The 14,904-nt window shown below is 39.1% G+C and overlaps 1 long non-coding RNA gene across 2 annotated transcripts in view; it reads left to right on the top strand.

Moving 5' to 3' along the window:
* The window catches only part of LOC121942387, a 54,831-nt gene that overhangs the window by 27,467 nt on the left and 12,460 nt on the right, over nucleotides 1-14,904 (top strand). For both annotated transcript variants that reach the window (XR_006105804.1, XR_006105803.1), the window contains exon 2: nucleotides 2,050-2,131. This is a non-coding gene — a long non-coding RNA (uncharacterized LOC121942387). The remainder of the gene's footprint in view (nucleotides 1-2,049; nucleotides 2,132-14,904) is intronic.

Here is a 14,904-nt window from a genome sequence, read left to right as displayed (position 1 = left end):
ACACACACACACACACAGAGAGAGAGAGAGAGATCTCAGGTTACGGCAGCATATGCTAAGCACTCAGAAAACATACACAATGCCTTTGGTGAACAAGGTAGTCGGTATGCCCTTGGGAGCCAATTTAGATTGTGACTTAAGGCAATGTCGTGGCTTTGTGTATGCGAGTGTGTGTGTGTGTGTGTGTGTGTGTTCCCCCTGTATGTGAGTGTGAGTTTTTTTACTCTTGATGCTCCATTGAAACAGTAGTGGTGGGTAGATCTGGGTGGCCCTCCTGCAGACCCTCCACATCTGTGCTCCCCCTCCGCTCTCCCCCCACCCCACTCCTCTCTGCTGTAGGACTGAGCCAGCTTCTCCATGCCTGGCTGCCTCTCCACTTCCACAATAGCCATGAGAATTTGTTGGACCCGTACTTCTTTGCCAGTCCAAAATTTTAAGTAATAATGTGGTGCATTAATGAATCACAAAAAAAGAGCGCCACCTACAGAAAAAAACCACACACAAAAAAAATGACTAGTGCTCACACTGTGACTGACAGGTGATCTTTGGATAAAGGAGTGCATGCCGTTTAGCACTAAAGATTGAATGTAAATACACAAAAAGCTAGATCTCGCATATCGCCGTCCAAGCAAACTTCGACGCGTGCAAGTAAACAGTTGAAATGTCACAAAGAATGAAATGTTAATCGGGAGAAGTTTAGTCAGCTGCGTGGAAACGGATCATATAGCTCCTTCAACAAAAGAAAATACAACTTCTTCAGGTTTTCAGCCTTAGCCTTTGGAAGGCAAAACAAGATTTGGAAATAGTGCTTCAAATATTATAACTATTCTGTAACTATTCCATCTATCGATCTATTGATCAATCTATCTATCTATCTATGATGAGTAAACTGAATTTCTTTCTGTGCAGTTGGAGTGTCTTTAACCCTTTGAAACCTGTATGCAAGTTTGTTTGATTTATTTTAAAACATGGGACGAAGGCAACGAGTTAAAAAAATAGCTTGGAATTAGTAAGAAGTACAAGAAAATTGCATGAATATTATTTAGGAAAAAAGAAGAAAACAGCAACAACACAGAAATGACAAGAAAAAGTGCTTTAAATATGTAGTTATTTAATGTAGTTCTGATAATTAAAAATATAGGTTTTTCCCTAACTTTTTCCATTTTTCTCACCAGCAATTTTGCCGAGCTTTGTATAAGAAAATTTTCCAATTCTAATTCGTTTTGGAAAAATTCTTATTTAGTTTTTGAAAGAAACTGCACTGATTTTCTCAGACTTTAAGGTTTAAATACTTGCAAAAGGCGTCTGAAAGCAGCACAAGAAAAGTGATTTTGCTCCACCTTTCAAAGGGTTAAGCATAAAAACTTTGTCTTTTTTTTGCAGGCTTTAGGAAATACATCCTCTCTAATTTCATAAATAGTGACTCATATCAAAAGTCAGCCACTGTCAGTTTTCCCAGCGTCTCTCTGTGAGGCCTCGGCTTAAATGCCACTCACAGAGTTACATGCTACTTTAAAGGGGAGTGGCAGTCTTTTACTGCACATACTTTGAGTCGGCTTGATTATTTTTCTGGCGTTAAGCGGCAGGGCTTCAAGGCTGGATCAGATAACATCCTGTGCTCTGCTGCGTAGGCTCCTCTCACAGCTTTCTGCTCATGAGAACAAAGCTTCTTTTTTTGTTTGTTTTTTAACAAATTATAAACCTCGGACATCTTCGTATGTGCCCCACTATGATTTCCTCGCTCTAAACTGGATATTAAAGTGTCAAAATAAAAAAAGTAATAACAAGAGAAAAATGGAGAAAAAAGTAAAATATTGATACACACAAGCAATTACAGTTCATGCGTTTGTTAGATTACTCATGGATGTGTAAATGACATCACGTCCTCACAGGAAGTCCCGAGGAAAAATAAAGACATGGGGGGGGGGGGGGGGGATCAACGCACAATGTTTTTAATGGGTATTTCTTTTCTGTCGCCAGTGTTGCAAACTTGTCAAGCTTCGACTGCAGGTGACTGTGAATTTCCTGGTGTGTGTGCTTTGTTTACAGGCTCTTGTCGTCCCACCTTCTGTGGAGCTGTCGGCGCTCTTCCTGACATCCGGCATTCATCGGAGCGGCGGCAGTCACACAGGTACGATCACACCGATTGATCACAGGAAAGGGGAGGATATTAAAGATGTCTGTCACGCTTGCACACAACCGTATGCATCTTTTGTTTCCATTTAAATCTTTGTTTATCCGGTGGAAAGTCAATTGAGCGTGCACTTGTTAAGCAGCGCTGCGCTTCTTAGACAGTCAGACCTTAGAAGCAGCTTCTGCTGGTAGGTCAGTGGGCCTCTCTTGAGCTCATCAAAATCTGTTATTTCACAATCATCATCGCATTTATTTATTTATTTTTTCCTGGCCAGATAGATAAAATGAATACACAACCTTCCAGGAACAAAACTTTTAGACTTTTGCGACTTTTTTTCTGTGGTGCTGCGTCTTGAAATTTGAACATCATGTTTAAAAAAAAAAACCCCAAGAAAAAGTATCTGGGACAACAATATGAACGAGGGGTCGACCGATACCGGTTTTTCAGGGCTAATACCGATAACTTATAGTTAATGAGACTGATAATGAAAATCTTTGAGAAAGAATTTGATATATAACAAACTCCAACACAAAACTTTGTTGAAATGCCTTTAGCAAATGTTTAATCAAAGCTGAAACTTTCAACATCATATACATCAAGTTCCCACCAAGAAAGTGAACATTTAAATTAAAAAGAAATGAATAAATAGAAATAGCTCCCTGAGATTTTATATACAGATACAGATAATACAGAAAATCTGCAAAGTGCCAAATACTGGCCCCAATAATTGGCTGGGCCGATTATCTGTCGACCCTTAATATGAACGCTCATACACTCATGGTAGCAGCAGGGAATGTTTTTATGTGTAGCAGAAAGACCTGCAGGATATGTTGTTGATGGCACAAACTGACATCCAAAAAATACCTCTGAGCCATGTTACTGCTGCTAGAGCCAATCATGGTTGGTGTCTTTTCATTGGAATCAAGTCCAGACTCCAATCCACTTTTTTTAAACTCCTCTATTGAATTTAATTAGTTTTTTCAAGTACAAAAAAAATCAGCTCAAACTCAAAAACCCACCTATACTTGCAGCTTAATTATTGTTCACAACCTGCCACCACCTGGAAAAGAGATGAGCAGCAGCAGATATGAAATGTTGGTTAAATGTATCTGACACATTGAAATAACAGCTGTGGCCTACTTACTTTTACAACCATTTTTTTTACGAGCTACTTGCTCCAAATCCTGCATGTCCAGATGCAGAACTATTGAGATGATTATCTTAAAATATTCATTTGACATTCATTAGAGACTAAGTGGGAAATTCCCCTGAAATTGGCATGATGTGATCAGCTAGATTCTCATTTCTCTAAAACATTTTTAGGGCAGATTTGTTGGCCAGCAAATGTTTTTTTCTTAGCAAATCTGTGTGTTTGTAAATGGAAAACCAGATTAACAGAAATACTGCAGAAATATTTCTAAAAGCACTTTTTTCTGCAAACCACAAATATGTGATATTTACACATAATTATGTAGCCGATGGATTGAATCTCTCATCTCAACAATGCTGAGGTTAACACGTGGTTAGATTTAGGCACACAAAAACACTTGGTTAAAAAAAGATCATGTGTTGGCTAAAAGGGAACTCTCCCCGGCTAAACAAATGACGTAATTTACACCATTTTGCAGTGTTTCTCTGGCTCTTGGAGCTGTTGCTTGACCTACAGGCTGTACTTCTGCATTTTTGTATTGCCCGCCAACCACGCTGCCGCCACCACGGACTGAAGGAGTATCTAACAAACCCTTCTCTGTGTCTCTCAAACTCCAACAGTAAAACTAGGCAGTGCTGAATGAATATAGATCAAAATTAAGTTACTGCACTGCCGATTTCTCACCTAAAATGTTTTCAGAAACATATTTTATGTACCGGTTTTGGCCTAATGGCGAGCGTTTTTAAACAGGAAATGGGCGCCATACTGCTTTCTGCAAAGTTAAAACACAGGCCGCAAAAACAACGTTCAAACTGTAAAACAAAGCTGCGCTGATCAGATATAAACCAAAATTTCATGTTTGTGTTGAATATTTCTCGCCTCAGATGTTATCAGAAACATGTTGCAGCTTTAACCCTTTGAAATCCGGAACGACATCACTTATCTTGTTCTGCTTCCAGATGCCTTTCAAATGTATATATATCTTTAAATTAATTTATTGAAATAATTTGAAAAATGATTTAAAAACCCTAAGGAAAAATGTCTAGGGGAAAAATGCTAAGGATAAACTAGATTTACAATTATCATAATGATAAGTTACAGAATTATTATGGGGGGGGGTTGTCAATAAATTGAAGTAACCGCAAAGCGAGATTGCTGCTAGAAGTAAAATAAGTTTGGTGCCAGTCTTTTTTGACTAAGGATACACCCCCCTTCCCATCACACACACACACACACACACACACACACACACACACACACACACACACACCCCACCTGTCAAAAAGCCACAACGCTGTCAATTCCTCTCTGTGTAGCTCAAGGAGACAATTAGCAAACAGAGGTGACATGGTTAACAGGTGCAAGCCATTATTCCTGGAGCTGGAGGAGCGTGGCCACCCCATCTCTCATGGTGATGGGCTGTTATAGTGTGTGCACTGCATGTGTGTGTGCGTCACTGAGTGATGGGAGATCATATGACAAGTATAAGTGAGGGATATGTCTGCTTTGTGAGGTTAGGAGGCTTCATCCCACCCGGCTTGTTTGTAATCAGCGTGTCATCATCATCGCTATTGTTGCCGCCACATTCATACGACAGGAATAGACTCCTCTTCTGAGGTAGCTCACATTTGCTCCCCGTCAATCCGTACAGCGTCAATCCTCTCCCTGCCTTCTAATAATTACTCACCCACCCTCACTTCTCTGTATTCTTTTAAATTCGTAATAGAGCATCGTCCTGAGAGCTGGCTTCCTGAGAAACCGAGAAAGAGATGAGGGGGTCAAGCCGGTTTGTAAAAATTGATTGCTTGTAAAGTGCTAATCAATGGAAACCTTTTCTGTTGAAGCTGGGAAATTCATGTTATAACATTTATTATAGGATTCAGTTGCAGCAGGATTAAATATATATGGCAGCTGTCCTCTTCAGGACATGCTGAGGCAACCTCTCTGAATTACCACCCTGCATTCACATATGCCTCTCTAAACTGAAAAAATGAAGACATGTTTAACTACAAATGTAACACTCAGATGAGATTATTTTTGATGATATCAGACGCTCTACACACACACGCATTTTGTCTTCATACCTTAATAATAATAACACGATGCTACATTTCTCCAGTCAAACCGCGCCTCGGTAATGATCTGCTGTTTTGAAACACATTCAGCCGGCTGTAGTTTTATTAATCAAATATAGCATGGGTGAGTCATGTCGTTTTGGCTTGTGTCATATCGGAGGTATGTGGCACAGATTTCCCTCATATTGGATGCAGAGCTAACACATGCTCCCCTTGACGTATTCTCACACCATTTCTCACACAAAGCGCTCACACACAAACTTGCAGACGCACACACTCGCACGGATGACTTATCTAGAAAGAGATTCATAAACAGACTCGCAACACACACACACACACACACACACACACACACACACACACACACACGAGCATTTATACACACACACACACACACACACGGATGAGCATTTACACACACACAAACACACATTAAACCTTGACATGCCAAATCTGCTGTAACTGCAGTTGCCTCCAATAAAGTTGAATCCATAGCAGTGGTGTAAAGTAACTAAGTACATTTACTTCAGTGTATATACTTAGAACAAGTTTGAAATACTTGAGTTCAGTACTTGAGTTGAGTTAATATGGAAAGTTAAATAAAAAAAAATACTTTTTAATGGTAAAAAAGGAAGGATCCCCTGGACCCCCCAGCTGAGGTCTGTGCTAAGCCCCCAATGTCCAGAAATCCAAAAAATACCCCTGAGCTATATTCAGTAGTTACTTAACATATTACATTTTTACATATAAAGTGTGATGAGCTTATAAAGTATGATATATTGTACACACAAAATAGATTCGGGAAGTTGAAATTATCCCCACATTAACCGACTATTGTAATCAAAGGTTGTTTACACTCTAATGCATCAGCAACAATAGTTAATACATTATTATTACTATTATTATTATCATCATCATTATCATTTTGCCTCTTTTCTACATCTGTTCTTGCTCTGTAGTCATTTTATTGTAAAAAGAAAAAAGAAGAAAATCAAAATTCTCCCACCAATGACTTATAGGAAAAAAAAGCATTATCCTAAATCATGAAGTAAATTTAAAAAGGTTAAAATCTTGCATTTGGAAACCTTATACGAAAGAAAATATATTTGGACATTACTGACACAATGTTATTGTCTGAAACCTAACCCTAACTGTAGTGGGGGGGGGGTTATCTAAGCCCTAACCTTTAACCCTGGTCCTTTACCTATCTCCGTACCCTTACATTAAGATAACTAAATTATGATGGTTTTTTTTTTGTATATTCCATGACGGATATGTTGTAATTTTTATTTTATTTTTTTTGTTGAACTCACACAGTGTCGGCGTGGCTTCAGACACTTTGTTGGGATTGGGATTTCCTACATTCCCCAGAATGCATTTCAGTAGCCCCCACAGAAAAAAAAGGTGTCAACTTCTTGTTTAATGCATTTATGGTCATTTTAGCTCAGGTAGGGAGCCAACTTTTGGACTGTTTAGATTGCAGATAGTGGATGAACAGGTGTCGCATTTGCTTTCGCTTAAAATTTTGAAGCAAAATGTGGTCGAGACAGAAACTTTTTTTTTTATTATCCTGGGCGATGAACATCAAAACCCACCACTGATTCCGCTGCTGGAAATATCAACGGGATGTCAGACAAACTAGAGAGCTTGCGCTCCATTTTGGGATGATATTTTCTGCAAGGAGACAGAAAAAGAACAACATAAGGTGCAGGGGTGGTGGGTGGAGAGGGGTCAATTTTCCCACAGTTTCCTCTTCAATGTTGTTGGGTTAAGATTGTCACTGCTGTGTGCTACTCTACCCCGCTGGTATAAATAAGACATGATTGGCATCACAGCAGAAGAAAAACTCTCTCTCTCACTCCGTCTCTCTCTTTATCTCTCTCTCTGACAGCCTTCATTTGCTGGAGGAGTGGCAGACTTGGTGGGAGTTAATGATTATAATTATTTTTCTTTTTTTCCCTTTTTTTTACATTGTGGGATAATTATTTAAGAGGTTCGTGTAGTCATTGTTGTAATCAGTAAAGAGAGATTACAGAAAATCTGCATGCCAACAGATGGCACTTGGCTGTTGTTGTTGCTTCATATTAAACCCAGTGCGGCACACACTCGGTAGCAGGCAGGCGAGAGTGAGGGGACAATCAGAAAGGGGCCAAATTATAAAACAATTTGTCCTTCATCATAAATCAATTTATCATATCACTCCGTCCCAGAAAGGAATCAAAAGTGGTTAGCATCGTGTGTGTGTGTTCAATCCCAAACAGGCTGTCCCGCTAGCACGCTCCTCTTCCCAACGCTGTGGGCTTTTGGGGCATTGTGGGAGCTGGTAGTGGGTTTACAAAAAAGCCATTCAACACAACAAACAGTATGTGATCAGAGAAGCCCCGACCCCATGACTTTATCTATTAACACCACAGTGCGCTGCCATGGACGTTCACACGCAACCCAATTCACAAAGAAGGTCAGCATTTGTTAGCTCCTCTGGGACACCGGCTGCTTCAACCACCTCCTGGACTGCGAGCTGCTGCCGCTCTCACTTCTTTCTATCCACAGTTGAATGTTCTGTTTTTTTTTGTTTTTTTTAAATGTTTCTATTTGTGTATTTTTTGACAAGTGAGAAGGAAACAGATAAATACAAAGTGAGGCGAGGGCACTTGCTATCCAGGGTCGGGGAGCAGGAGGAGCACCAAGGCCGCTGGCCTACATTCCTGACTAATTGTATAATTGGAAAAGCTCTCCAAATGAGCAAGCAAGCCCCCCCACCCCCACCCCTCCCTAACCCCCTTCACCAACTACCTCCCCCTACTCACTTAACACCCCCCCCACCCACCCACACACACATGCACGCCCTTCAAAGCAAATCACAAAAGAGCATTTTGGGAATAATAATAATTTCAAAAAGCGTCCATTATTAATCCCACATACTAGCATCCCTGGCAGCAGCAGCTAGGCTGGTTAGCACACCAGGGCTAACCAGCCTCCCCGCCCTACCCCTTACACACACACAGTCTTTATGACATACAGGAGTTAGCTATTGCAGCATTACTGTTAAATAACTAACAAAAAAGTGATGTCGACTAGGAAAAATAATCGATTCTTACTTTATTTCTTAAAATACCCCCAATGACAGTGCCCATTAAAATTAAAATAAAAATGTGCAGATTCATGGCTTAGCTCCCCTCCATGTACACACATGCAAACACACACACACACACACACACACACACACACACACACACACACACACACACACACACACACACACACGCCTTTACCCCCTTGGTCCCAGTTACAACACATTTGTCCTGTTATTCATGCACATATTGTCCTTTATATCCTATTTGTTCATATTCCTATGTCTTTCTAAAATAAAAAAAAAAAAAAAAAAACAACTCAAAAATGTCAATCACACACAAATACATACACATGAAAGTGGAACTCCTTTAACACCTGGTCTTATTCTGAAGTGTCAAATACCGCTGTTTGGTCAGTGATTTCAGTGTCATACACTGACAAAAAAAAGTCATCCTTTCGATACGCTGCAGTAGACTCTCATTTTTTTATACCCTCATACCTTCTTTAAATTTCATTGGGGTATATGAGGGTTTAAGTATGCAGCACTAACCTTACCAGTAGAAACCGGAGACTGAGCTCTGGTGGCGCATGCTGTGCACTACATAGAAGGAGTTTAATAGAAAGAGGTGCACCTGTATTTATGACAGTATTGAAAATCATCTCGGAATCTCAAAATACCTTTTTATACCATAAAAACTAATACCTCAGCCTACATCACAGGACGGCAACTAACTTAAGGAGCTGGAAGTTCTGAATAGGGCAGGCAGGAGGGGTGGTGGATGGGTCAAACAAACACCGGACCTTCATGTGGGAGCCTGGTGGTTGCTTCCTATATAAATACTGAGCCAAACCACAATGTCTTTATCTAAACCTAATCACATGATTTTGTTGCACAAGAAAATTAAAGTAAATATTTTTATTTTAATTAATTTAACTTTTATTTTATTTTAATTATTTTAATTTTTATTTTATTTTAATTTTTTGAATTTTGTTTTATTTTGAAAAAGACTGTTTGCATTTAACAAGCAGAAACTGTGCATTTCCTGTGTAAACAGAGGTGTATTTTGAAAAGAAATAAGATATAATGCACACTTCCCGGAACATCAATAACACTCGGGATACCTAGCATATCACATGTAAACATGAAAAATTCACTGAAAAAGCTATGATGAGTTGGGAGTGAGGATGTGTTGCCTCTAAAGGGCCACTCCAGTGATTCAGTATTGCACTTCCATAAAGTTTGGAGACAGATTAAATCAAGAATGATCCAAATCAAAGCGACACAGGCTGAGATATAATGACTTGTAGCTCCTGCATGGGTCACGCTCTCATAACCTCGGACCCTACAATTCCCACAATGTAACCAAGAGCATTTTTTATTAGATCCTCAGTGCCTGGTAAACTCTCACCACTTTCAGATTCCACGCCCTTATACAGGCTGTGTGTTATGAATTTGAAGTCTCAAATCCACACTCTGATGGTATCATGAACAACATCAGGGTTCTTATTTCCTTTAGAAAGCTGCTCCAGAGCCACAGACAACAGTTAACAACGGTTTTCACACCTTACATCACTCCTCATGATGAGTGAACTGCATTTCTTGCATGCAGTTGGAGTGTCTTTAAGCCTCTGAAAAACAAATTGGCTTAATTCCTTTTAAAACATGGAAAGAATAAAAAAGAAAATAGTAAAAAGTACAAGAAAATTAACTGAAAAATACTAAAAATAAATAAATAAATTAAACAAACAGTAACACAGAAATGACCTGGAGAAAGTGCTAAAAAAATCTAATAATATTGTAACTTCATTTTAAATATGATAATTATAAATATAGTTTTCCCTCGCTTCTTTTTCCCTTGACATTTTTCCCTTTGCTTTTTTCTACTAATTCCTTGCAATTTGTGAAACGTATCACAAAGTTGATCATTGCCTTTTTTTCATGTTTTTGAAAGGAACTGAACCTTTAGAGGTTAAAGTACTTGTGAAAGGTGTCTGACAGCAACCCAAGAAAAGTTTTGTTGCTCCAGCCTTCAAAGGGTTAAAATAGTTTGACAGACTTCGTTGGAAAAAGTTAAAAAAGCACTCAAGTAAAACTTTCTGTTCTATAGTGGTTGTTGTTTTTTTGTCATAAATACATAATATTGTTCCCAATATGGGATGATCTACCTGTGCTGTGTTAGCGCTCATATTTTACTGTTAGTACTGGAGCTCATGGTCAAATTGGATTTCCTGATTTATGGCCCCTGCCACGCGCCGTTCATTTCCATGGCTACTGAGGGACGGAGGTGGGGGGGATGATTTCTGAGGTCGACAGCGGTGTCTAACGGGATTGCGGGATGCTGTTAAAACGAAGCCGTTAATTAATGCTATTGATCAGCAAAAAAATAGAGGCAAATGTGATTTGCATACAGCCCCAGTGATCAATGCATTAACCGATTTTTTTTTCTCCCCCCTTCTGAAATCTGATTTCCTGAGTTTTCAAAGTGAAAGAGAGAGAGTTCAGACTAATGTGGATCGATCGGGTCTCTCTCAGACAAGAATACAAAGCATTTTATTAGCTGGTGAAGGGTGAAACATACCAGGACAGAAGACGCAGTTTGAAGCCGGATTATGCATTTATGTCTCACTCCAATGAGAAGACAGAAAATGGTCTGCTTTTACACATTTGTTGCTGTCATATTTCCCCCCCCCCCCCTTCACATAGAATCCGTGGTAATAAGGTGATATTTCTGCAGGGACGAATACAAGCTGTTTTCTAAAAGGCAACAATGTAAAAAGAAAACAACAAAAATGACAATAACAACAGGGGCATGAAAAAAAAAAACATGGGAGGTGTTAAAAAAGCAATATGTTGTTTTTTGTTTTTTTTCCTCCTTTCTCTCCCTCTCTGTCAAGAGTAGCTTATTATAGCGTATTGATTTATAAAGCTTTAAATGTGATCCTCCATGTCCAAGTCAAGGGCAGGGAGTGAAAGAGAAAGAGAGAGAAGAAGAGAGAGAGAGAGAGAGAAAAGAGAAAAGGAGTGGGAGAAAGAAAGAAAGAAAGGCAAAGGGAAAAAAGGCGTCTGGAGACGGATAGAGATAGAAAGAGAGCGTCCACGACAGGGGGAAGTGACAGCAAGGCATTTTCAGAGCCGCTCTGGAACACAAAAGGGTAATTGTTTTAGCCCAGATGTTGCTTTCGCACAACAAGCAGGATACAATGTTCCTACTGAGCTGATGAGCCCAATCAGTGAAATGATTAAAAATTGATTTTGTCCCTGTAATTACAGTATGTAAACTACTTAGCCGGGATTGCAAAGGAAGTGATTTTCTAATTACGTATATACTCTGGTGTCTAATGATTGGTTTTTTGAAGTAATGAAGAGAGGGTCCTAACGACTCCACTGTGTTCTGTTGTTGAAGGGAGAAGGCAAGAGAAGGGGAGCATTGGGGAGGTGGGGGGGAGGTGGGGAGAATGAGAGAGCATCGTTAGGGCAAGACAGCAGGCTTGGATACAAAAGGGGGATGAAAATTGAATTTTTGCCAGCCAGTGCTAGCACGCTAACACGGGGGCCCTGTGTTCGTTTGCATGGGATCTGGAAGCTAAATGGAGACTGTGACATCTCGTGGGGGTCGCCAGGCCCTAACCAGCCCCGGCAATCTGGACCCTGCAATTAAAACCTCACGGGAGTTAGGGATTCAGGACATCACACATGCACTGGAGAATTAACACTCGCGCAGGCCACAGGCACACAGAAATCAGCATATAGCTCAGCCCCTGCTGCTCAGGATGTATTTCACCAAGCTGCATTCAAACAAGTGTGGAACATGAGATCGAAATGGGATCAGAGCTCACCACAGAAATAAACTCTGAACCATGCTGCAGTTTGAACCTTAGTGGCTTCGTCCTTTATTGGAACATGCAAAGAAAAAGTCTTATTTTATTATATTGTGATTGCTTATGTTAATCAAAATCCCTCTTCTTACTAGTGCAATATACTTACATATAACATTTTATAAGATTAAATACCACATTTTTCCTGTTACAAATAAAAAGGTTTAGTCCTAAAGGAATAGTTTGATATTTTGGGAAATGGTCTTATTTGCTACTGACGGACTTAGTACTTATTGTACTGACTGAGTTAAATCAGTTAGTACATTTACATGATGTTAAAAAAAATCAAAAAAAAAATCAATTAGTCTGACTAAAACTGGACTTTTAAAATACATGTCAACCTGTTAGTGAAATTGTACTAAGCTGAATTTCTTGAAGACGGACTAACACACCCAGATAATGTGGTTGGGGGTTGATTTACTCTTTCATGTATACACCTTGAACTGGACCTGAACTGGACTTAGCATTCTGTGCATGCTCCCCGTGCTGTAATTTGACTTGGAAGTCAAACAGCATAAATCTGTTGAAAACAGCCTCGGAAAAAAAAAGAAGAGGAAGGGAAGGAAATGTAATGTAATGCTTAAAGTATGTGTGAAATGTACAGCGCTGTTAAGTTATCCATGTTTTCACTGTGACATGCAACTTGCTTGCTAACTTGTTTGGTACGTGACATAATAGGTCAACTGGAAGAAGGTCCGGTGCTTGTATACTGGGACAAGGACAGAAGTCCAATTAAATGGCAAAAAATAAATTCACTCAATAACAGCCTTACCTGGTCTCATGTGGCCAGCAGGCAAAGGTGACTAATCTTAGCTAATGTTAGCATTGTAAGATGCGTGTTGCTGTGTGATTGACAGAATTTTCCGTTGACTCGATGATCTACTTTCACACTATGCTAAAGCATTTACCATTATACCATGAGTGCCACTTGCAAGCAAGTCAGATTGTGTCCACCTGGTGTTTTTCTGTGGCAGAAAGTGCTGGAAGCACTTCATCCCAGTGCTTTATACATGACAACATTCTCTTGACATAAACATTAACTAGATAGCAATTGTAATGCTACCGTAACAGAGGGTTAAATTCACGATAGGCAGGTTTCCATTAACCCCCAAATTGCACAAATTGAAAATGTGAATATAAAATATGCCTAATGGAAACACGGCAATTTCGAAATAAGTCCAGTTAATTGCAAAAAAAATTTTTTACGCTTGCATTTCAGGCAAATTGAAAAAGCCATATTTCAAAAAACTGAAATGGAAACACTGTTTTGGCTTTTCTAGGTTACATGATGCTATGACTATGTGCTTGTCAATAGGAACTGGCTCCCTCATGATGCAGCAGGCGCCGCAAGAGGTGTTATTGCATTAAAAAACTCCTCAAAAGTTGAGCGGATCATCCAAAAGTTTTGAATCCATAATTCCTCTGTGAAATCGTGGACTATCACCTCATACATGGCCGCTCACAATATAAGGAGCTTGCCTTTCCATTATGGCTCCATAGAATGCCTACGTAGCCTTCGATTGGAAATAATGACGGCTAGTGTGGTGGCTGCAATTGAAATAAAGTTGCTGATGTTTTGAACATCAATCGCCATGCTTCTAAGAATATAATTGCCAGAGAATAAGTTGCAGGGGAAACGCAGTCATCTCGCAATTGTGTTTTGTCAACATTTGGAAAACATCGCTAAAGGTTTGTGCAAATCTATAATGGAAACCCACCTACTGATAACAACAAGCTAAAAATGTATACTATGATACAAGCACAACACTCTCCAGCAACATTTAGGTTCCAACTGATCAGCTCCCACAAAAAGGCTTTCTGTCTTTGTTGTGATAGTTTCTGATTTACATTTTACCGAGAAGCAAAAGGAGTGACAGTGAATAAAGATACCAGCACTGTGTCGATTCTTACATAGGCTCTATGACCAACACATCTCAACTCATTAAACAAAGTAAGCTTTTAAGCATATACAGTATGCATTATACAAAATACAAAATTATCTGACAAATATAACAACAAGCAGGTGTCCTATAAAATTTTATGTAGAACTCATTAGCATGCTCACTGCCTCCCACCATCGCATATTTTGGATGAAGAGCCTTTTCTTTTATGCATATACCGTAAAACTAATTTAGTCAATGAATAGAGTCTTGCCTAAGGTTAATTTCAAAATGATTGAACAGAATATATTTGTGTAACTGGGTTGTAAAGAAAACAAAAAGACTCTTTAGTTTCTCTAAAGAAAGATTTTTGTAACCCTTTAATCAGCACCCCATATAGTGTGGTCGTGGGAACAAGTTCAAGTCCTTTATTTATCATACGCACGACAATTACAGAGAAGCGGGCGTTGGCAATTGAAATCTGAAGTCTTAGGCTTCCTCTCATTAAATATGCATCAAAAAAGTCAAAGTAAAATTAATACAAAATGAGAATCTAAACATAAAATAGCGCCAGTTTAAATAGGTGCTAAATTATAACGTAAATAAAATAAAGTAATATAAATTAGACTGTAATTGCAAATGAATAAACTTAACATTAACAAGAATGAAGTACATGTAGATGCATAATGAGAAATATGGATATATATGAATGCGTAG

Source organism: Plectropomus leopardus, chromosome 1, assembly GCF_008729295.1.
Source record: "Plectropomus leopardus isolate mb chromosome 1, YSFRI_Pleo_2.0, whole genome shotgun sequence".
Lineage (NCBI taxonomy): Eukaryota > Metazoa > Chordata > Actinopteri > Perciformes > Serranidae > Plectropomus > Plectropomus leopardus.
This window is presented reverse-complemented; position numbering and strand designations above follow the sequence as displayed.